The sequence below is a fragment of the Papio anubis genome, chromosome 1, assembly GCF_008728515.1.
Source record: "Papio anubis isolate 15944 chromosome 1, Panubis1.0, whole genome shotgun sequence".
NCBI classification, from domain to species: domain Eukaryota; kingdom Metazoa; phylum Chordata; class Mammalia; order Primates; family Cercopithecidae; genus Papio; species Papio anubis.
Window position 1 is genome coordinate 34325075 of NC_044976.1, and position 20667 is coordinate 34345741.

Genomic DNA, 20667 nt, shown 5'->3' on the forward strand with positions numbered 1-20667 from the left:
TACACCACACAGCCTCTCACCGAGGCAGTAATTTAAGTCCTCAGAATTGATGTGATTAATTTCAGAATTGTGAGTCAGAAGGGCAAATGATCATCCTCAGGAATACCAGCATCTAGCCAGGTGCAGTGGCTCACACCTGTAATCCCAACACTTTGGGTGGCTGAGGTGGGTGAATCACTTGAGGTCAGGAGTCTGTGACCAGCCTGGTCAACATGGTGGAAACCCAGTCTCTACTAAAAATACAAAAATTAGCCGGGTGAACCTATAATCCCAGCTACTTGGGAGGCTGAGGCAGGAAAATTGCTTGAACCCAGGAGGCAGAAGCTGCAGTGAGCCGAGATTGTCCCACTGCACTCCAGCCTGGGGGACAGAGTGAGATCCGTCTCAGAAAAAAAAAAAAAAAAAGGCATCTAAAGCCAAGGTGGCAAACAGGTGGCTCAGGGGTTGAATTCTGCTCTCTTTTTCTTTTTTGAGATGGAGTCTCAGTCTTTCGTGCAGTCTGGAGCACAGTGGCGTGATCTCAGTTCACAGCAACCTCCACCTCCCGGGTTCAAATGATTCTCCTGCCTCAGCCTCCGGAGTAGCTGGAATTATAGGCATGTGCCACCACGCCTGGTTAATTTTTGTATTTTTTAGTAGAGACAGGGTCTTACCATGTTGGCCAGGCTGGTCTTGAACTCCTGACCTCTAGTGATCAGCTTGCCTCAGCCTCCCAAAGAGCAGGAATTACAGGCGTGAGCCACTGCACCTGGCCTAAAGCTGTTATTTTATTTCGTTTTTGGATACGCAGTGTCACTCTGTTGCCCAGACTGGAATACAGTTGGCACAATCATGGCTCACTGCAGCCACGGCCTCCCAGGCTCAAGCAATCCTCCCACCTCAGCCTCCCAAGTAGCTGGGACCACAGGCACGTGCCACCATGCCTGGCTAATTTTTTCTATTTTACGTAAAGACAGGGTCTCACTGTGTTGCCCAGGCTGGTCTCAATCCCCTGGGCTCAAGCAGTTCTCCCACTTTGGCCTCCAAAATTTCTGGGATTATAAGCATGAGCAACCATGCCCAGCCAGAAAGTTTTTTTGATTTTGTTTTCTGAGACAGGGTCTTGCTCTGTTGCCCAGGCTGGAGTACAGAGGCAGAATCACAGTTCACTGAATCCTCGACTTCCTGGGCTCAAGCGATCCTCTCATCTCAGCCTCCAGAGGAGCCGGAACTACAGGCATACGCCACCAGGTTCAGCTATAAAAAGAAATTTTTTTGTACAGACGAGGTCTCACTTTGTTGCCCAGGCTGGTCTCAACCTCCCAGACTCAAGTGCTCCTCCCGCCTCAGCCTCCAGAGTAGCTGGGGCCACAGGCATGCGCCACCATACCTGGCTAATTTTTTCTATTTTTCGTAGAGACAGGGTTTCACCATGTTGTCCAAGCTGGTCTCGAACTCCTGGGCTCAAGCGATCCTCTCACCTCAACCTCCCAAAGTGTTGGGATTACAGGCGTGAGCCACAGCAACACACCTGGTTTTTGTTTGTTTGTTTGTTTGTTTTTGAGATGGAGTCTCGCTCTGTTGCCCAGGCTGGAGTGCAGTGATGTGATCTTGGCTCACTGCAAGCTCTGCCTCCCGGGTTCACGCCATTCTTCTGCCTCAGCCTCCCAAGTAGCTGAGACTACAGGTGCCCACCACCACACCCAACTAACTTTTTGTATTTTTAGTAGAGATGGGGTTTCAACGTGTTAGCCAGGATGGTCCTGATCTCCTGACCTTGTGATCCGCCCGCCTCAGCCTCCCAAAGTGCTGAGATTACAGGTATGGACCACCACACCAGACCCACATCTGTTTTTTTTTTTTCATTTCTTTTCTTTTTTTTTTTTGAGACAGAGTTTCGCTGCTGTCACCCAGGCTGGAATGCAATGGCACAATCTCGGCTCACTGCAACCTCTGCCTCCTGGGTTCAAGCTATTCTCCTGCCTCTGCCTCCAGAGTAGCTGGGATTACAGGCGCACACCACCACGCCGGGCTAATTTTTGTACTTTTAGTAGAGAGGGGGTTTCACTGTGTTGGCCAGGCTGGTCTCAAACTCCTGACCTCAGGTAATCCACCCACCTCAGCCTCCCAAAATGCTGGGATTACAGGCGTGAGCCACCACACCCAGGTCCCACCTGTTATTTTTTCAAAGTGGGTTAACCAGGCACTGTGGCTCATGCCTGTAATCCCAGCACTTTGGGAGGCTGAGGCAGGCAGATCACCTGAGGTCAGGAGTTCAGGACCAGCCTGGCCAACATGATGAAACTCCATCTCCACTAAAAATACAAAAAATGGCCCGGCAGGGCAGCAGGCACCTGTAATCCCAGTTTCTTGGGAGGCTGCAGCAGGAGAATTGCTTGAACCCGGGAGGCGGAGCTTGAGGTGAACCGAGATTGTGCCATTGTACTCCAACCTGGGTGACAAGAGCAAAACTCCGCCTCAAAAAATAAAAAATAGGCCGGGCACAGTGGCTCATGCCTGTAAATCTCAGCACTTTGGGAGGCTGAGGTGAGTGGATCACCTGAGGTCAGGAGATCGAGACCATCCTGGCCAACACGGTGAACCCTCATCTCTACTAAAAATACAAAAATTAGCTGGACGTGGTGGCATGCACCTGTAGTCCCAGCTACTCAGGAGGCTGAGGCAGGAGAATCGCTTGAACCAGGGAGGTGGAGTTGGCAATGAGCCGAGATCGTGCCACTGCACTCCAGCCTGGTAACAGAATGAGACTCTGCCTCAAAATAAATAAATAAATACATTAATTAATTAATTAAAAATAAAGTGGGTTAAAACCTGCTTCTTGGAACTGCTGTGACAGGTAGAGATTTCGCGCCTGGCTCAGAGTGGGCTCCCATTATTCAAAGGCGGTTCCATTTGGTGTTTTTGTTTGTTTGTTTGTTTTTGTTTTTGTTTTTTTTTTGAGACGGAGTCTCGCTCTGTCACCCAGGCTGGAGTACAGTGGCCGGCTCTCAGCTCACTGCAAGCTCCGCCTCCCGGGTTTACGCCATTCTCCTGCCTCAGCCTCCCGAGTAGCTGGGACTACAGGCGCCCGCCACCTCGCCCGGCTAGTTTTTTGTATTTTTTAGTAGAGACGGGGTTTCACCGTGTTAGCCAGGATGGTCTCGATCTCCTGACCTTGTGATCCGCCCGTCTCGGCCTCACAAAGTGCTGGGATTACAGGCTTGAGCCACCGCGCCCGGCCTCCATTTGGTGTTTTTCACACCCGAGGAAAGTCCCACTTCCCCTCCAATTCCTGCTCTGGGTTCCCCTCACCCTCTGCAGGGACCTCTTTGCACCTGTGCCTGGCAACAAGCGGAGTTCGAGGGTGGGTTGTGCGCGTCTGGGGATGTGTGCGGGGAGAAGGCCTCCCTCGGGCCAGGCTGGGTCTGGGCTTGAGGTCCCTGTTCCTCCAAGCCCAGGATCACATGGAGCTTTGCGGGAATGAATGCAGGGCTCCAGAGAAGATCCACGGACCTGTCAGCTCTCATGTTCGAATCCCAGTTCTACCACCAACCCACTCTGTAACCTCAGGTGAGTCATTTAACCTTCCTGAGCTTCGGCATCATAGTAATACCTGACACATCTGTCCCTGTGTGCCAAGGAGTGATCCAGGCCTCAAAGGCCACAGCTCACTTTAATCCCCTCAACGAACCCATGAAGATCCTGCAGTTATTACTCCCATTTTACAGAGGAAGGAATGGAAGCTCCAACTATAAGAGTCTAAGTGTCAGCTGAGGCCTCGCCCAGAGCCTCCCCTCAGCATAGGCCGCCCACCTCACCTTGCTCTGATTGATGGCAGAACCCATCGAGGCCACGTTACACAGGCCTGATCCACTGGGGAATGCTGCTGGGGCACCTTGCCAGGCACTGGCCTCATGCTTTACATGGAATCCTCATACAAGCCTGTGAGGTATGTTATCCCTGTTTGAGAGATGAGGAAACTGGTCGGGCATGGTGGCTCACACTTGTAATCCTAACACTTTGGGAGGTCTAGGCAGGAAGATCACTTGAGCCCAAGCCTTTGAGATCACTCTGGGCACATAGTGAAACCCTGTCTCTACCAAAAAAATTAAAAAGTTAGCCAGACATGGTGGCGCGGGTCTGTAGTCCTGGCTACTCAGGAGGCTGAGGCAGGAAGATCACTTGAGCCCAGGAGGTAGAGGCTGCAGTGAGCCATGTTTGTGCCACTGCACTCCAGCCTGAGCAGCAGCAAGACCCTGTCTCACAAAAAAAAAATAGAGACAGAGAGAGATGAGGAGGCAGGGCGCAGTGGCTCACCTGTAATCCCAGCACGTTGGGAAGCCGAGGCAGGCGGATCACCTGAGGTCAGGAGTTCAAGACCAGCCTGGCCAACATTGTGAAACTCCGTCTCTACTAAAAATACAAAAAATTAGCCAGGCATGGTGGACGGACGCCTGTAGTCCCAGCTACTCGGGAGGCTGAGGCAGGAGAATGGCGTGAACCTGGGAGGCAGAGCTTGCAGTGAGCCGAGATCACGCCACTGCACTCCAGCCTGGGCGACAGAGTGAGACTCCATCTCAAAAACAAAAAACAAAAAACAAAAACAATATAAGCCAAGCATGGTGGCTGTAATTCCAGCTACTCGGGAGGCTGAGGCTGGAGAATCACTTGAACCCAGGAGGCAGAGGTTGCAGTGAGCTGAGATGGCACCGCTGCACTCCAGCTTGGGTGACAGAGAGAGTCTCTGTCTCAAAAAATAAAAAATAAATTACAAAATAAAAAAAAAAAACAAGAGATGAGGAAACCGCCTGAGGGGGCCACTCGCCAAAAGCATCACAGTGAGAGCCTAAGGCCAGGCAGTCCGAGTCCTGAGTTCCAGCCCCTAACCACCACACCATCCCCACTCTCCTGTGCAGGGGAAAGCCCTCCTGCACTGGCCACCCGAGCTCGGGGGCTTCCCACATGTGCACAGAACCAGAATGTTCTTCTTGGCACGTGGGCAGGGGGATGGGGGAGCAGATGGAAGGGGCAGAGTGTGTGGCAGGAAGTTGAGGGAGGGGAGGGGCTGCTCTGGCCTGGTTAGCCCATGGTCAAGGTCATGACACCACCACAAGAGGATCCAGAACAACCCTGACCTCTGGGGGTCAGGAGTGATGGAGGGCGCAGCTGGGAGGGTGCTCAGGGCAAAGAGGGCTTCGAGGAGCTCAGGCAGCGGGTCGCCAAAAGAACAACCCCAAGTGCAGCCAGGAGCCCAGGTGGCCCTCCCACAAGCTGCCCACCTTTCCTCCCTCCTTGGTAATGTGGGTCCTCCAGCAAGTGTCCTTGACCCACCCTCTTGGCTCCCTGAATTTGCCGCATCCCAGACCCTTCCATTCTGCACTGTGTTCCTCTCGCTGAGGTCAGGTCTGATGCCAGGACTCCAAAGAGGTGTCGTCATGAGTGAGGAGGGTCTGAGTGAGGACTGCAGCTGGAAGACCAAGTGTCAGGAACCGCCATGAGGCTTTACACGCAACAGTGTCCCTGGGCAGGAGGTGCTAGTCCACAAATGAGGAGACTCAGGGATTTCCGAAGAGGCCCATTAAGAACCTGAGCTCAGCTGGACGCAGTGGCTCACACCTGTAATGCCAGCACTTTTGGGAGGCTGAGATGGGAGGATCACTTGAGTTCAGGAGTTCAAGACCAGCCTGGGCAATGTAGTGAGACCTTATCTCCACTAAAAATTTAAAAAATTACCCAGGCATGGTGGTGCACCTGTAGTCCCAGCGACTTGGAAGGCTGAGGTGGGAGGATCGCTTGAGCCTGGGAGTTGGAGGCTGCAGTGAGCCTTGATTGCACCACTGCACTCCAGCCTGGGTGACAGAGTGAGACCCTGTCTCAAAATAAAAATAAAAATAAAAATAAAAAACCCGAGCTCCTAGCCACTCTGATGTAGTGCCATGGAGGGAGAGCAAGGCAGAGAGCAACAGCAGAGAAAGACGCAAACAGAAGAGTCTCTCTTCCAACTCCAAGCGCCTGTGGGCTTGAGGGGAGGCTCACCCTAGCTCTTAGAGCTGGAACCTGGCATGCACCCATCTGGGTGGGGCTGGGGAGTGCGCACTGGCCCACAGCGGTGAGAAGGGTGTGTGTAGCCTATTCAAGGGACTACAAAAGAAACGATCCCCGCTGGAATGGTGCAACCGGCAGCCCAGGGACGACGGTTTGCCTCCACCTCAGCACCACCAGAGCCACAGGGGCCTGGACACCTCTGACCCCCCTGCCCACCTGCCTCCTTTTCACTGCAGTCCATGCCCCCTGACCTCCCCGGCTTCCTGCACACAGGCTGGCCTTCCTGGGGCTCTCTGGCCTCGGTACATTCTGCCCTCTCGACACTTGGGAAACTGGCTGGACGCCTCCCTTGAGGCCTGCCGATACCCAAAGGTCCCCGTCATCGCTCTTGTTTCCTCCCCTAGCTCTCCAACTCTCTTCCCGCCACACTCCCCCACTCTGCCCTGTACAGGGCTTGGCTGGCACACAGAGATGCTCCACAGTGTTTGATGAACTTAATTCACCATCAGATTTAAAGGGCACACCAAAAACACACTCAGTCCTTTCCTCGGCTTTGCACAGATACATGTCACATTCGCCCAGGGAGTCCACTCCTCAGGTCCAAGGGGCTCATCTGGGCTAGAACGGGAAGAGCGAGGAACACTCACATGGCCTCAATCATAGGACCTCAACTAAGAACCATCTGCTCTGGGATTAGAGGTGTGCAGGGGAGGACACTTCATCTGTGTGTTCCTTGCTCTCCCCCATGGGGAACAGTGGCCAAGCAGGGCTGTCAGCGGTCAGAGGCAGGGCTCTGAGGCTCAAGCCTGGCTCTGCCTGTGACTGACTGTGTGACCCTGTGACCCTGGGTAAGCCATCACCCTCTCTGGTGACCTCTTGGGAAATGAAGGCAGGAAGAAGGCAGGGCTGGCAGGGGCACGGAGCCCGAGGTGGGACGCACACAGGAGACGCTGATTCAGAGGATGGCGCGGTGGCGGCCTCGGGTAGACGCGGTGTTTGGACAGCTGCAAGTCCTTAACGGGGATTTCCCCCCTTTTCAGCAAATCCCCATAAAACAGCATTTCGTCCAAGTCAGCATTTTGTGGCAGCCTGGGCCTCCTCCCAGGGAGGCCAAGGAGACCGGCTGGGAGTGGGGAGTGCTCCGGGGTCTTTCAGACCAATGGTGGCAGGGTGGCGGTGGTGTGCAGCAAATGGGCCCCAACAGAAATAATTGGCAAGAAGCAGACCCCTTCACTTCAGGCCCCCAGCAATGCCTGAAGAGGCGAAAGGACATCAGCTAGCAGGGACCCTCCCAGCAGTCCCGGTCTCCGAAACAGTCCTGTCCTGGGGGCGACCAGCAGAGGAGGGCTAGGTGGTAGCATGGAATTGAAAGACCTGCCCACTCTCCCATCCCAGTTCACAGGTGAGTGATCAGAGGTCTCAATAAAAAGGGGGGCCTGAGAGTTGCTGCCTCGGGACCCCAGGCACCCGCTAGATTCCCAGCGGACCGGCAGACCCCCACAGTGTGGGTGGACGAAACGCAGCCCTGAGCAGGCCCTTGCTGCTCCAAGCCCCCCACCCACCCCAGACGGAGCAGCTGCAGCTGAGGGAGCAGTGGGGGCACTCAGGCAGCCCCAGGGCCTGGCCAAACCACAGGTATGTTATGAGACGCTTCCTGTTGTGGAGACATTGCTACGGGATCCGGCTGCCCTGCTTGCTCACCCGCCCCGCGCTGCTGTCTCCTTGCTCCCCAGCCTTGCTCTCTGCACTCTTGCTGGGTCTCTACCCCTGACTCCTCTCTCCCCTCCTCCTTCTGGCTCTGTCTCTGTCATCACAACAGGTGAGCGGCACTTCTGGCTCAGGCCCTCCCTATCAGGGACCCAGCCCTGAGACCTCTAAGGCCCTCCTAGGTCCAGGCAGCCCCTGGACTCCCATTTCAGCACAGCTACTTACCAGCTGGGTGATCTTGGATGGGTGACTTAAACCCTCTGAACCTCAGTGTCCTCATCTGCAAAAAGGATTAACTGAGGGGCTGCTCTGCCTATGGAGTAACCACTCTTTTTTTTTTCTTTTGAGATGGAGTCAGGCTGGAGTGCAGTGGCACGATCTCAGCTCACTGCAACCTCCGCCTTCCAGGTTCAAGTGATTCTCCTGCCTCAGCCTCCCGAATAGCTGGGACTACAGGCACCCGCCACCACACCCAGCTAATTTTTGAATTTTTAGTAGAGATGGGGTTTCACCATGTTGTCCAGGATGGTCTCGATCTCTTGACCTTGTGATCTGCCCACCTCGGCCTCCCAAAGTGCTGGGATTACAGGTGTTAGCCACCGCGCCAGGCCTTGGAGTAACCACTCTTTTTATTCCTTTACTTTTTTTTTTTTTTGTGAGATGGAGTCTCGCTCTGTTGCCCAGACTGGAGTGCAGTGCTGTGATCTCGACTCCCTGCAAGCTCCACCTCCTGGGTTCATGCCATTCTCCTGCCTCAGCCCCTCGAGTAGCTGGGACTATAGGTGCCTGCCACCATGCCCAGCTAATTTCTTTTTGTATTTTTAGTAGAGATGGGGTTTCACCGGGTTAGCCAGGATAGTCTCGATCTCCTGACCTCAAGATCTGCCCGCCTCGGTCTTCCAAAGTGCTGGGATTACAGGCATAAGCCGTCACACCAGGCCTATTCCTTTACTTTCTTAATAAGCTTGTTCTCATTTAAAAGAAGAAAAAAAAGGATTAACTGAGATGATCTAAGCCATCAGCCCCTCCATGTGTGCTGCCCTATCTTGCTACCCTGATGGCCTGGAAGTCCTCTCTTTACTCTAACTTCAATTCATCCTGCTGCAAAGCAACTTCTTTCCTTCATCTCTTCAAAAGCTCAGGTTACTTGCTGCCAAAGGTCAGGATCTTGTAAAATGAACTTTTTTTTTTTTTTTTTTTGAGATGGAGTCTCACTCTGTCACCCAGGCTGGAGTACAGCAATGAGATCTTGGCTCACTGGAGCCTCCATCTCCTGAGTTTAAGCATTTCTCCTGCATCAGCCTCCTGAGTAGCTGGAATTACAGCTGGGTGCACCACCATACCCAGCTAATTTTTGTATGTTTAGTAGAGATGGGGTTTCACCATGTTGGTCAGGCTGGTCTTGAACTCCTGACCTCAAGTGATTCGCCTGCCTCAGCCTTCCAAAGTGCTGGGATTATAGGCGTGAGCCACCACGCCTGGCCTGTAAAATAAACTTCTAAAGTCAATTTTCTGGCTTTCTTGACCTTTTCCCGGACCATTCCTGAGATGAAACTGACCAGGGGCCACAAAGCCTGCTCAGGACTAGGACTAAGTTATGGACCTCGGGGAGGAGCAGAGGAACCCTCCTCACCCACTGGGCATGACACCCACCCCAACTGCCCAGCTGGGCAGCTCCAGACTTCTCCAGGGTTCCTGAGCCCCACTACTCTCCCAGCTGGTAGAAACTGGGGAGCCCTTTCCCATCCTCCTTTCCTGAATCTCGGAAGAAAGAGCAAGGCCCAGGTCCTTCCACACCTCTTCCTCAGGGGCCTCTCACTGTGTGCCATTGCCTGCCCTCACCCCCTAGTCTCCAGCCTCTCCATCCACATGTTCACACAGGCCTGACCCCTCCCCAGCCACCTTCATCACTCCCCAGCCCTTCTCAGCCACGCCTCCTGCAAGAACGTTCTCCACCTCAGGCCCCACTCACTCCCCTCCACCTCTCACCTCTGGGTGCTCCACCTTGTCACCCTGCTCTTCTCCTTCTTTGAAAAGCTCCTCCTCAGAGTCTTATCTGCCCACTCTGCAGACCCAGGCTTGCCCAAGGAGCTGGCTCAGGCTTCATCACTTCTCTCTGGATGTTTCTCCTATAGTGTCCAGCTCCCACCAGCTCCCACAGCGCCAACTCCATCACCGAGGACTCCCACATCTGTCTCCAGCTACTATGATGTCTCCCCTAAGCCTTTTTTTTTTTTTTTTTTGGAAACAGTCTGCTGTGTCGCCCAGGCTGGAGTGCAGTGGTGCAACCACAGCTCACTGCAGCCTCAAACTCTTGGGTTCAAGCCATCCTCTTGTCTCAGCCTCCCAAGTAGCTGGGACTACAGGTGTAAGCTACCACACTGGACTAATTTTTAAGACTTTTAAGAGACAGGGTCTTGCCATGTTGCCCAGGCTGCTCGAGAACTCCTGGGCTCAAGTGATACTCCCACCTCGGCTTCCTGAGTCTCAGACTCTTGTGTTCAACTATCAGCCGAGCATGTCCGCTGGCTGTCCCTCAGAGATCCCACCCAAACTGCTGTCATTATCTTCTCCCTCATTACCTGCTTCTCCCCAACCCAAGTGCCCTGTACCACCAGGTGCCAAGACCAAAAATCTGAGCATCACTTCTGTTGTTGTTTATTTTTGTTTTAAGAGTAAACATCACTTCTGACCCTCCTTCCTTACAGGAAACCCTCTATGCCTTGGTGTACTCTTCTTTTCAGCCAACTCAACCCCTACTCATCACCTTTCTTGAGTGCCCTTGTACAGTAGCCAACCTGCACAACTGTACGTGACATCTCTCTTCCTTTCCCCCAAACTTCCAACCTTATCCTGTGGACTCTGCCTCCTCTATTTCTCTCACTTCTGTTCCTTCCCCTCCTTTCCCACAGTCTCACCCTAATGCAGACCTTGTATTCTCCCAAAACTCAGCCCAGTGCCTGGCACATCCCTGTCACTAAGTAAAAGTGTGTTAAATTAAGTGGCCACATTCTCTCCTGGATGATCATAAAAGTCTCTTGCCCAGTCCCCCAGCCCCAGCTTCTCTCTGTTTTCTCAACATAGCCTATGGAGACTCCCACAAGGCTTCTAACACCTTGGGCTGCATCTGGATGACTGGGACAGCCTATCACCATGCAGGCCCCATCCAGATTCAGTAGGCGTGGGATAGGGCCTAACATCTGCCTCTCTAACGAGCTCCCAGGGGATGCTGACGCTGCCTGTGAGCCACACGTTGGCACGGTTCTGCCCATGGCTCTCCCCTGCTCTGGATTTTCCAGTGGCTTCCTGGTACCAGCAGGATAAAGTCCATGTTATTCTGCAATTCACATGGCTTCCTGGAGGAGGAGGCATGCTTTAGACTCAGTAGAATGTGGACCAGTTAGGAAGGAGCGGGTAGAGAGATGGATGTTGAGCCCAGCAAAGCCCTGAGGTCACGTTTGGAGGCACACACTCTGGGTCTAAGAGTCATGTGGGTAAGGAGAGGGCCAGGGACCAGCTCAATGCAGGAGCCACCAGAGTGTGTGCTGCGCTCTCTGTGTCCCTCCTTCCATGGCTCTGTGTCACTGAACCCAGGCCTTTGCCTCCTGTGTGTCTCTGGCATCTCTCTCTGTGTGTCTCTCTCCTGTCTCTGTATCACTATCCCATCTCTGTCATTGTTTGTCCTTTTCTGTCCTCTACCATGTCCTGTGCCTAGGTCCCTTTCTGAGTTCCAGGCTCTGTAAATCTCTAGCTGTTGGTCACTGGGCGGGACCCTTGGGAAGGCCAGCACTGACAGTCCACACCTGCTCGTGTTAATGTCAGGTCTGGGTCTGACCTCCCTGGACAATGCCTGAGCAGCTCCACGAGATCTGGGAAGGGACTTGGGGGCGTCCAGCCCATGAGCTGAGCTCTCTGTCTGCTGTGCAGATGAGGACTGCCCCAAAGCCAAAGAGGAGCCTGGAATCTGGGAGCTGGAGGATGGAGGGAGGTGGCCAGATCAGGGCAGGGCTCCCTGCGGGCCACCTTCTCACCCAGGTTGAAGGCAGGAGAGGAGTGCTGCCTTCTGCCCACCTGGTCTGCCCTACCAGACTTCAGTTCCACCTAACAGTCCCAACATCCGTCATCCCTGCAATGAGGCTCCCAGACCACAAGTGGCCTCAGTTTCAGAAGTAGCATAAGGAGGCTTGAAGGAGAAATCAGAGTTCAACAGGCCTATGCGGGCAGGTGGCGGTGGGACAGTCCAAGCCGAAATCAGAGCAAATGACTGGATGAGGAAGACTTCCAGGGTAGGGGGGCATCCAAGGAGCAGTGAACCTGGGGCTCTGGAACTCGGGAGAGAGACATGGGCTAGAGGTAAAAATACAGGTTTGTGGCTGGGCGCAGTGGCTCACGCCTGTAATCCCAGCACTTTGGAAGGCTGAGGCGGGCGGATCACGAGGTTAGGAGATCAAGACCATCCTGGCTAACACAGTGAAACCCTGTCTCTACTAAAAATACAAAAAGTTAGCCGGGTATGGTGGCAGGCGCCTGTATTCCCAGCAACCCGGGAGGCTGAGGCAGGAGAATGGCATGAACCTGGGAGGCAGAGCTTGCAGTGAGACGAGATTGCGCCACTGCACTCCAGCCTGGGCGACAGAGCGAGACTCCGTCTCAAAAAAAAAAAAAACAAAACTACAGGTTAATTGGTGGGGTTGCTGCAGCCTGGAGGAGGCCCATGGACTCCCCCTTGGGGAACATGCCTACATTTAGGGAGTGAAAGGAGCCCACCACAGCCCTGGGCTCCTCCCCCAACACCCTAGGATCCAGACACCCCAGATGTCTCACTGCCTCCCTGTCCCTGCCTTTTCCTGCGTGATCCTCTCTGCTGGGTTGCTCTTTCTACCTTTTGCCTCCATGGAAACATATTAGTCCTCATTTAAGACCCAGTTCAAATGCCTCCTCCTCCAAGCAGCCTTCCCTGCCTCCCTCAGGCAGAACAGCTCCTTCTCTTGGGCACCCACCTGCATGAAAGCACCTCTTCCCCACCCCCACCTCCCTCCTGCCTGAGGCGGGCACAGGGCATGTGTTCAATGAAGCCTGTAGCCCAGGGACTCCAGGTCCAGGCATCTGCAAACCCACCTCCCTCGTCCAGCCAAGCCCTCGGGTGGCTTATCGCAGGGCCACTTTCTCTTTGTTGCTCTTCCTGAGTCCTTCTTGGTTCTGGGCTGGAGGGGTCTTGAACCGAACCTCCCTCCTGCAGGTGACCAAGCCCCTGGCCTCTGCCCATCTCTGAGTCTAGGTTCTCTGCTGCTCCCCTAGGGAGGAGCATCTCGGGACAACAAAGTGCCCAGGAAGGTAAGAACAGTAGGGCAGGGGCAGAGGTAATAGAAGAGGCCTGGCAGTGGGCAGGCCCGAGGGCAACCATGTACCCTCAGGCAGGTAGCCAGGCAGCTGGTCCTTCCCCACCCAGGGACTCAGGCCTCAGCCGGGGCCGTCGCTTGCCTCCCGGCAGAGGCCTTGAGCTTCTGATGGGAACTGGACATCCGAGGGCCCCTACAGACCCAGCCACCCCCAGGCCTCAGGCAGGGGCAGGCGGGGCCTCCTCAGCCTCCAATCCCTCACCTTCTGGTTCACATTTGCAGCCTTTTCCGGAGCGCCACCCGCCGCCCGCTGCCTCCCCACGCCTGCCAAGATTCCTGGGCCTCTGCGGCTACCCTGCGTGGTGGCTGCGGCAGCAGCAGCAGGAGGGGCTGGGCTGGGCAGGGAGGGGGCCCGGCGGGAGCACAGCCAGGCCACTGCACCCAGGCTGGGCCAAGCAAACACGGCCCCGCCAAGGAGCCAGGCGAAATAGTTCACAAATGAGAAAAAGCTGCTTCCGAGTTGGGCCAGGGTTTTAAAGCCCAGGCTGCAGGGAGCTGAGGTCACCTGCAAAAAGGGTGGCTCACCGGACACCCTGGGCCTGGGAGGGCTTCTGGTGAAGCAGGAGGGAGTGAGGTTAGACAGCAATGAACACAGGCCTCATCCGGCCTGGGATATCAGAAAACCCCATCCCCAAACCTAGCTTACCTTTCAGGTCGGAGGGGCCTGGGAAGGTCCCAGCAGAGGCAGGGCCTGAGGATGAACAAGAGAAACAGTGAGGCTACGGGGCAGTGGCTCACGCTTATAATCCCAGTACTTTGGGAGGCCAAGGTGGGAAGACTGCTTGAGTCAGGAGTTTGAGACCAGCCTGGGCAATATAAGGACACATTGTCTCTACTAAAAATTTTTTTAAAAATTAGCTGGGCATGATGGTGCACACCTCTAGTCCCAGACACTTGGGAGGCTGAGGGGGGTGGTATTGCTTGAGCCCAGGAGTTCAAGACTGCAGTAAGCTATGATTGTACCACTGCACTCTTGAGACAGGGCAAGACTCTGTTTAGGAAAAAAAAAAAACAAAAAGGGAGGAACAGTGTGAGACAATGACATCAGGAGCCTGGGAAGCCTCCTGCCCTAACCCACAGCCACACCAGTGCCTGCCCCGGGCTTCTTACCAGAACCCCCTGCTGGAAACCCGGCCCCAACCTCAGTCTCTTCTCAGTTCCCTCCTCCCCTGAGGGAAGCAGGGTTTGTGCCCTCATACTCCACGACTCCATTCATTCAATGCACACTTAGCAATACCCACGGGGTGCCTGGCCCTGGATTCACGGAGTTCCTCCTGTCTTAGGGCCCAGGCTGAGGATGCCCCTTCTGTGTCCCAGGTTCCCATGCTGGAGAAGTCCCTCTCATATGTCAGTTCTGGTTTGGGGTGGCCCCTACTTTGGGTTAGGATCCCTGCTGGGGAAGCTTCTACTATATGGAGGACCCAAGCCTGGGCCATGGACCACAGAAGTGGTTCAACCCCATTCCCTGCCCTGCCTTGTCCTGAAGGGCTGGGGGCATCAGACAAGCGGTCATCACACAATTGGCAAAGATCTCTGGGCTGTGGGAGCATGAAGCAGGGAACACTGCCGCCTTAAGCTTCCCCTGAAGGCTTCATGGAGAAAGGGACACTGGAGCTGAGTCCTGAAGGATGAATCAGAGTCTGAAAGGCAGACGAGGTGGCAGAAGGAATTTCAGGTAGTAATACACAGGGAAGGTCCAGAAGTGCTGTGGGATGGGGAGGCTGGGGCAACATGGTGAGGAAATCTGAATGCCATGCTTGCATTTCTCTGGAGAGCAATGGGGAGCCATCGAAGGTTATTTAGTTGGGGAAGTGATGTGGTCAGAGCCCTGGATGGCTGGGTCCCCATTTCTGCCTTAATCAGGCGTGGTGCCAGGATCTAATAAAAGCCCTACTCCAGGTCACATAGCTATACGCAAAGGATCCGGGGCTAAAGTCCAGACCCAGACATGACTCCGGGGTAGATGGGGAGGGGACGCCCAGCCAGCCCACCTGGCAGGGAGGCCTGTGGGCCGCGTCACTCTCTCCCACAGCTGCTTGCTTGCCTCTGCCTGCTCCCATGGAAACTCTGACATCCAGTCCTGTCTGTAGCTGCACAAGCAGCCAGATGCCAGAGCCAGCAGCTCCTAGGCCTCCTCTCCAACTCAGCTGAGCCCTGCCTCCATCCTGCCACTCTGAACACTATGACCCTGGAGCTGGGTCATGGGGCCACAGCCTGGATGATGGAGCCCAGGTAGGAGGACCCTCCAGCTCAGCTTAGCCCCAGCTTCTCTGGCCCCAGCCCCCTCCCCACACCATGAGACTCTGGGAGAAGAAATGACTTATGTTGGCTCTGGGCTTTGAAGGATGAACATGGATTTAACTGGTTGGTGGTGAGGAGAGGTGATCAGTCCTGGGCCAAGGGAACAGCATGTGTGAGAGTGTAAAAGCCCTGAATATATTCAGGGGATGGAGAGAATCCAAATAAAATAAGCAAACACATGAACTAACTAATCAGAGCTAATATTCATTGTGTACCTACTGTGTGCCAGGTACCATTCTGGGTGTTCTCATGAATTATCTCATTTAATCCTCACAACAACCCAGTGACAAAAGTATTTCATCTTGCCTTTTTACAGATGAGAAACCTAAGGGCCAGAGAGGTTAAGTAACTGGCCCAACGTCACACAGCTCATGAAAAGCAGAGCCTGGAGCTGGGCACGGTGGCTCACGCCTGTAATCCCAGCACTTTGAGAGGCCAAGGCAGGAGAATCACTTGAGCTCAGGAGTCTGAGTCCAGCCTGGGCAACATAGTGATACCCCTGTCTCTTAAAAAAAAAAAAAAAAAGTAGAACCTGAATTAGAACCCTGGCTATGGGCTCCAAAGCCTAGGCTCTTCACCATACAGATGATTTGAGGAGAGGAGACCTGGCTGGGGTCAGACTGAGAAACGCCTTGAATATCAGGATCAGAGATGCAGGTCCTACCTAAAGCTGCTTCCCCATTCCCTTCCCCCCTGTTAATGGTCAATAACAATGGTGTCTGCATCCCAAGTTCATTGTATGCACTGGACATAGCACTAGGCACGCTCATCAGCACTACTGACTCTCGTAACCCTGGAAGGCTGGAACTGCTGTCCCATTTCACTGAGGAGGAGCACTAGGTGCCAGAGAGGTCACATCCATTCTCTAAGGAAACCAGGCTAGGAAGTGAAGGAGGTGGGATCCGAACCCAGCTCTGCCTGGTCCCCAGGTGGTTAAAAGCCCTGTACACCTGGGCTCCCTGAAGACCTCAGCCATGGGCCCTGCCCCCTACTCCTGCTCTACCCCACCTGTGCTGCCTCAACCTAGATGGCACCAGGGACAGGCAAGGCTGGGAGCAGAGTGGGCAGCTACTATCAGGTGCCTCAGGAGTCTGCTCCAGTGGGCCAAGGCCCCCTTGGTCTTACAAATAGGAAGTGGGGGTGAGTGGGTAAGCCAGGGCGGTGCCTGAGCCGACTTCAATGGGACTCTGTTCTTAACCTCCACCCCCAGCTGCCTTCCCTAATCCCCTCCTGGAGCCCCTCCCCTGGCGACGTCTCCCCTTTGCACAGAGCCTGCTGCTGTTGGCTAAATCCCAGACCAGATGTGGGTGGGATAGTCTGCACCCCCCACCCCCCACGCCCCACCAGCTTCTGAGAGCTGCAGGGTTCCAGGGAGGCTGGCCAGGGCCTCAGGCCCGCTTCCCCATTCCAACTTTCCAGACTGAGGTGCTGATGGCCATGAGGTGAACAATTGGCTCCTGCCAGCAACGGGGCTCATGGGAGAGGTTCCTATTTCTGAGCGCCTACTACAGGCAGGCTCTGGGCTAAAAATCTTTCTTTAAAAATCATGTCGGATTAAGAGGACCTCTCTGCATGCATCTTCATCTCAGCGCTAGCTCTTACTAGCATGAGACCTCCATCTGGGCCTCAGCTTCTTCATCAGTGAAATGGGAACTCCAGGCATTATTTACTCCCATAACCCTGGAAGGCTGGAACTGCTGTCCCATTTTACTGAGGAAGAGCGCTAGGTCCCAGAGAGGTCACATCCATTCTCCAAGGTAACCAGGCTAGGAAGTGAAGGGGGTGGAATCTGAACCCAGCTCTGCCCAGCCCATATAAAGCTGCCAAGCCCAGCTTCACAGAGCATTTGTGAGGATTAAACAAGTTAATTTTGTATAATGGACTCAGAGCAGTGCTTGGCATATATGAACGCTAAATAAATATGCCCTATTATAAATATAATCACTGGCCAGGCGCAGTGGCTCATGCCTGTAATCCCAGCACTTTGGGAGGCCAAGGTGGGCAGATCACCTGAGGTCAGGAGTTCGAGACCAGTCTGACCAACATGGAGAAACTCCGTCTCTGCTAAAAATACAAAAATTAGCCGGGCATGGTAGCGGGTGCCTGTAATCCCAGCTACTTAAGAGGCTGAGGCAAGAGAATCGCTTGAACCTGGGAGGTAGAGGTTACAATGAGCTGAGATCATACCATTGCACTCCAGCCTAGGCAACAAGAGCAAAACTCCGTCTCAAAAAAAAAATAAAAAATAAATAAATAAATAAATAAATAAATAAATAAATAAATAAAATCACCATGACACCTCTCAACAGCCCTGTGAGGTTAGTATTATAAACTTGATTTTACAGATCAGAAACCGAGGCTCAGAGAGACGTCATTTGCCCAAGTTCCCCTAGCCAGGGAAGGACAGTCCCAGAGCTTGGCCCCAAGCTGAGCAAGTCCAAAGATGAGGACAGCCTCCTGGCTCCCCCGAGCTGAGGCATGGTGTGTACTGGGGTGGAGGTCGGTCCTCCGCACCCCCTCAGTCCCTCCTGCCTGACCCCCAGGGGTTCCACCCACAATCCAGCCCCTGCTGCCGCTGCAGGAGGGGGCTCTGCATTCCTGGCTAAGCAGCCGGATTTGCTGTGCTCCAGGAACTATGAAAAGAATGCTTGCCATGAGCAGAGCCGTGGTTGCCTGTCAGGGAGCGTGGCCTGGAGTGCCCACGCAGAGCTTGGTGGCAGCCAGCACAGTGGGAAAGAAGGAGGCTAGCCAGAAAGGAGAACTTCCGGGTGGTGGGGGCTGTGGACACTGGACGGGTGTGGAGACCAAAGTGTTGACCACCTGGGATCTTTCAGGAGAGAAGTGACCCCTCTACCCTGCAATCTAGGTTTCTCCTCACCATAAGCTGTAAGCAGAGGCAGGCTGGCACTGCTGACCCAGCTCATGGATGGGGTTACAGAGACTCAGAGGAAAACTCTCCTGAGGTCACACAGCAGCCAGTGGCAGAATTGAGACCAGAGGCCAGGACCCCCGGCTCAGACCCTGCTTCCTCCCAGAGGCTTCCCTTCCTCACAGGACCCACCAGGGACCACCAAGGGTTCCTAGATAATAGAAAATACCATCCCAGCCCTCACGGTTCTGGGCTCTCTCTGGGCCTGACCTTCTCATGCCTGCTATTCCTCCTTTCCCCCTCCACAAAAAAACCCCTGTGCTATGAAAATGCCCCACACACTGTAGACGTACGACAATTAAGATTCCATTCCTTTTGGGAGGCTCAGGCGGGCGGATCACTTGAGGTCAGGAGTTCAAGACCAGCCTGACCAACATGGCAAAACCTCGTCTCTACTAAAGATACAAAAATTAGCGGGCATGATGGTGCGCACTTGTAATCCCAGCTACTTGGGAGGCTGAGGCAGGAGAATTACTTGAACCCAGAAGACAGAGGTTGCAGTGAACCGCAACTGTGCCACTACACTCCAACCTGGGTGACAGAGAGAGACTCCATCTCAAAAAAATAAATAAATAAAGAGAGGCCAGGTGCAATGGCTCATGCCTGTAACCCCAGCACTTCGGAAGGCCGAGGCGGGCAGACCACAAGATCAGGAGTTCAAGACCAGCCTGACCAACATGGTGAAACCCAGTCTCTACTAAAAATGCAAAAACTAGCCAGGCTTGGTGGCACATGCCTGTAATCGCAGCTACTCAGGAGGCTGAGGCAAGAGAATCGCTTGAACCCGGGAGGCAGAGAGTACAATGAGCCGAGATGGCAAGAGAATTGCTTGAACCCGGCAGGCAGAGTGCAGTGAGCCGAGATGGTGCCATTGCACTCCAGCCTGGGTGACAGAGCGAGACTCCATCTCAAAAAAAAAAAGAAAGAAAAAAGAAAGAGAGAGAGGAAGGAAGGAAGGAAGAAAGAAAGGCCAGGCATGGTGGCTAACACCTATAATCCCAGCACTTTGGAAGGCCAAGGTGGGTGGATCACTTGAAGTCAGGAGTTCAAGACCAGCCTGGTCAACATGGTGAAACCTTGTCTCTACCAAAAATACAAAATGTAGCCGGGCCTGGTGGCACATACTTGTAATCCCAGTTATTTGGGAGGGTGAGGCAGGAGAATCGCTTGAATCCAGGAGGTGGAGATTGCAGTGAGCCAAGATCGCGCCACTGCACTCCAGCCTGGGCAACAGAGCGAGACTCCGTCAAAAAAAAAAGACCAGGCATGGCACAGTGGCTCACTCCTGTAATCCCAGCACTTTGGGAGGCCAAGGTGGGTGGATCATGAGGTCAGGAGTTTGAGACCAGCCTGGCCAATGTGGTGAAACCCCGTCTCTACTAAAAATACAAAAATTAGCCAGGCATGGTGGTGCTCACCTGTAGTCCCAGCTACTAGGGAGTCTGAGGCAGAAGAATGGCTAGAACCTGGGAGGTGGAGGTTGCAGTGAGCCGAGATCATGTCATTACACTCCAGCCTGCGTGACAGAGCGAGACTCTGTCAAAAAAAAAAAAAAAAAAAAAGTTGCTGTTCTGCCTTCTTATTGGCTAGGCACAGCGACTCACCCCTGTAATCACAGCACTTTGGGAAGCCAAGGCGGGCAGATCACCTGAGGTCAAGTGTGCAAGACCAGCCTGGCCAACATGGTAAAACCCTGTCTCTACTAAAAATACAAAAAATTAGCCGGGCGTGGTGGTGGACGCCTGTAATCCCAGCTACTTGGGAGGCTGAGGCAGGAGAATTGTTTCAACCTGGGAGGTGGAGGTTGCAGTGAGCCAAGATTGCGCCACTGCATTCCAGCCTGGGCAACAAGAGCCAGACAAGAAAGAAAAGAAAAGAAAAGAGGCCGGGCGCGGTGGCTCAAGCCTGTAATCCCAGCACTTTGGGAGGCCGAGACGGGCGGATCACGAGGTCAAGAGATCGAGACCATCCTGGTTAACACGGTGAAACCCCGTCTCTACTAAAAAATACAAAAAACTAGCCGGGCGAGGTGGCGGGCGCCTGTAGTCCCAGCTACTCGGAGGCTGAGGCAGGAGAATGGCGTGAACCCAGGAGGCGGAGCTTGTGGTGAGCCGAGATCATGCCACTGCACTCCAGCCTGGGCGACAGAGCGAGACTCCGTCTCAAAAAAAAAAAAAGAAAAGAAAAGAGAAAAGAAAAGAAAAGAGAGAGAGAGAAAAGAAAGAGAAAGAAAGAAAAAGAAAGAAAGAAAGAAAGAAAGAAAGAAAGAAAGAAAGAAAGAAAGAAAGAAAGAAAGAAAGAAAGAAA

The 20667-nt window shown here is 53.8% G+C and overlaps 1 protein-coding gene across 1 annotated transcript in view; it reads right to left on the reverse strand.

Moving 5' to 3' along the window:
• COL8A2 (collagen type VIII alpha 2 chain) overlaps positions 1-20667 on the reverse strand; it is a 32706-nt gene that overhangs the window by 7963 nt on the left and 4076 nt on the right. The window contains exon 2 of the mRNA XM_009204785.4: positions 13777-13821. The gene's annotated coding sequence lies outside the window, so the exon portion shown is untranslated. The remainder of the gene's footprint in view (positions 1-13776; positions 13822-20667) is intronic.